The following is a 3,841-nucleotide window of genomic DNA, read 5'->3' as shown; positions in this document are numbered from 1 at the left end:
AAAAAAAAAAAAAAAAGAGAGTATCTGAAAGGATTGTAAATAAGTGGAGGGGGAGGAAGACATTTCATATTTTTCCTTCCATTTGAAAAGCTTAAAACTATGGACATGTATTATTTTTGTAACGTAAAAAATTAGCTTAAACAATTTAAAAGAGTTTCCTCAGTAATTACGGACCTCGGGCGGTGCTTGTGGCTCAAGGAGTAGGGCACTAACCCCATATACCGGAGGTGGTGGGTTCAAACCCGGCCCAGCCAAAAACTGCAAAAGAAAAAGTAATTACAGACCTTGTTAGTTCACTGTGTTCATTACCTATTGCCAACATGAGACTTTCTAATTGTTCATTTTTATCCGTGCCCTACACCCTTCTCACCTTGTCACTTAGTCCCCACCTCACTGTAGACAGGCAAACTTAGCTTTACAAGTTTGTGTGAGAATGTAATTTTTGTAGATAGAGATTCTCAATAGATTTAGGGAACTCAGTGATCAGAACTCTAAAAAAACTAAATCTCTGGACCACGATGAGAGACAGTGTGTTGTGGTGAGAAGTCCTAGTCTCTCTCTGCCGCCATTAGTTGCATGAACTTGGGTAAATCCCCTCCTCTCTCTAGTTCTCAGTTTCCCCTTGTGTGAACTAGAAGCCCAACTAGAAGAGCGGGTGCAAAAATGCCTTTCAGATTGTCTTGAAGAGGTGATGGGGGGAGCAGTTCAAGGAAGGGAGGCCCAGGTTCTCCAATCCAGAGCAGCTCCTGCTTTCATCCTTTCACGGCTTGGGTTTCATGTAAGATTTCATTGAAAATAGGCAACCACTGCATAGTGCTTTAAAAACCATGCTGGACAAATGATTGCTAAGGGCTCTCCCCATGGACAAATGATTGGTAACACTGTAATTCCAAATATGATTTTTTGTGCTCTGAGATGGTCTAAATCAGGGTATACCCTTTGTCTTTTGTCTTTCCTTTCCCCATGGAGCCCAGCCTAGGACTCCCATTGTGTATAGGGAGGTGCAGTATGGCCTCTAGTCTTTTTACTCCTTATATGACACCTGATCCCTTACTTCCTGGTCTAGCACTGTGACTGATCTGTCTTCAGGTCTCAGGGCCAGATTCCCAAGCTCCCTAACTGCCTCTCTCTAGCACCAGTGGCTACTAATGGCAGGTGCTGGAACTGGAGGTTGGCTTTTTTTTTTTTTTTTGAGACAGAGCCTCAAGCTGTCCCCCTGGGTAGAGTGCCATGGCATTACAGCTCACAGCAACCTCCAACTCCTGGGCTCAAGCGAGTCTCCTGCCTCCGCCTCCCAAGTAGCTGGGACCACAGGCGCCCGCCACAACGCCCGGCTATTTTTTGGTTGTAGCCGTCATTGTTGTTTGGCGGGTCCAGGCTGGGGATTCGAACCCGCCACCTTAGGTGTACGTGGCTGGCGCCTTAGCCAGTTGAGCTATAGGCGCCGAGCCGAGGTTGGCTTTAATTTGCATGACTGCTAGAGGCTTGGTCAGAGTTTAAAAAATTGTTCAGTTTTTCTTATTGACCTGGGCCAATATAACAATGAGGTCCTCACTCCTCACCCCTATACTTTCAAGGTCCCTACATCCTTCCTCTATACCCCTGGAGTAGAACTGGTAAAAAGGAATAAGACAGGGAGGCTATGGCCCTCCCATCTTACAGCAGAGGCCTCTCTGCTCTTTCAGTTTCTCATACCAAGGAGAGGAGGCAGAACTGGATTGAGTGCCTGTATTTATTTATTTAGAGACAGGTTTTTGCTATGTTGCTCAGGCTAGATTGGATCTCCTGGGTTCAAGGGGTTGGGCTCAGCCTCAACCTCCTGAGTAGCTGGGACTACAAGCATGTGACACATGCCCAGCTGGATTGAGTACCTTCTTTTTTTTTCTGGAGACAAGGTCTTGCTTTGCTGCATGGCCATGAGGGCAGAGGTGTGATCATAGTTCATTGCAGCCTCAAACTCCTGGGCTCAAGTGATCCTCTTGCCTGGGCCTCTCAAGTACCTGGGACAACTACAGGTGCCTGCTAATTTTTCTATCTTTAGTAGAGACAGGTGTCATTCTGACTCAGGCTGGTCTTGAATTCCTGAACTCAAGAGATTGGCTGGCAATGGACTTTTAAAAATTATTAAGTTTTTCCTAAAGGCCTTTAGTGAAATGTTGTTTAACTGTTTCTCTCTTTTTCTTTCTTTCTTTCTTTTTTTTTTTTTGAGACAGTCTTACTATGTCGCCCTCAGTAGAGTGCTGTGGTGTCACAGCTCACAGCAACTTCAGAATCTAGAACTTAAGCAATTTTTTTGCCTTTAGTAGAGTGCTGTGGCATCACAGCTCACAGCAACCTCCAACTCTTGGGCTCAAGCATTTCTCTTGCCTCAGCCTCCCAAGTAGCTGAGACTACAGGCACCCGCCACAGCACCTGGCTATTTTTTTGTTGTGGTTTGGCTGGGGCCGGGTTTGAACCCACCACCCTTGGTATTTGGGGCTGGTGCCCTACTGTTTCAAAAAAAAAAAAAAAGTGTGTACACATTTTAAGAGATTTTGTTAGAAGTGAGATTGATCATTCCCAAAAAGTATATGAATTGAGCCTAAAAGTCCATGACATGTCTAAGTACACTTGACCAATAATGGTGAATGTCACCTTTAATTCAACTTTGTATAGATAACATACATTTTTTGGCACCCTCTGTGTGTGTGTGTTTTATATAAATTTATTATATATAGTTATATATATCATATATATGTTCTGTTTTTCTTTTTCTTTCTTTCTTTCTTTTTTTTGTTTTGAGACAGAGTCTCACTATGTTGCACTCTTAGAGTACTGCGGCATAACAGCTCACAGCAACTCAAACTCTTGGGCTTAAGTGATTTTCTTGCCTCATCCTCCCAAGTAGCTGGGACTACAGGTGGCTACCATAATGCCCAGCTATTTTCTTGTAGCAGTTGTCATTGTTGTTTAGCTGGCCTGGGCTGGGTTTGAACCCCCCAGCCTCAGTGTATGTGGCCCGCGCTGTAACCACTGTGCTACAGGCACTGAGCCTCTGTTGTTTTTCTTAGAATGCTGACTAATACACCCTCTATTTCCAACAATAATTTTGTTGATTATAGTTTGTCAAGTGCCAATTACAAGTACTTCACATAAATTTCCCCCAATCTTTACAACAGCTATTAAAACTGGAGGCTTGGAGCAGTTAGGAATGTCCCCAAGATTGTGAATGTCCACTTATCTTTCAAGACTCAGATCCAATGTGACCTCCTTTTAAAAATTTTTTAATTTATTTTTTTAAGAGATGGAGGTCCCCAAGGGTACAAGTGAACTTTTCTAGAACTAGAATGTAAATGTTTTGACACAATGACTATGCAAATGACATGAAATTTATGTGAACCATCTTGATGAAAGTATTTCAAAATGTATATGAAAACTCTACACTGTACCCCATGTTTGCATTAATGTATACAGCTATCATTTAATAAAAAAAAAAAAAGAGATGGAGGTCTCTTATGTTGCCCAAGCTGGTCTTGAACTCCTAGACTCAAGGATCCTTTCACCTCAGGTTCCCAAATGGTGAGATTACAGGTGTCCACCACTGCACTAGGCTCAATGTCACTTCCCTTTGAAGCCTGCCCTAACCACCCTGAACTTCTTTCTGTTTTCTCGGCATTGCATACATTTCTTTCTATTACACAGCATTGCTCATGGTGTATGTTTACCTGCAGGCCTCCCCTTTCAGACCACAAGCTCTTTTGGAGGTAGGGATTTTTTTGTTGTTGTTGTTGAGACAGAGCCTCAAGCTGTTGCCCTGGGTAGAGTGCCATGACATCACAGCTCACAGCAACCTCCAACTCCT

Source organism: Otolemur garnettii, unplaced genomic scaffold, assembly GCF_000181295.1.
Source record: "Otolemur garnettii isolate 467f Iridium unplaced genomic scaffold, OtoGar3 scaffold00018, whole genome shotgun sequence".
In the NCBI taxonomy this organism is placed as follows: domain Eukaryota; kingdom Metazoa; phylum Chordata; class Mammalia; order Primates; family Galagidae; genus Otolemur; species Otolemur garnettii.
Note: the sequence above shows the minus strand (reverse complement) of the source record.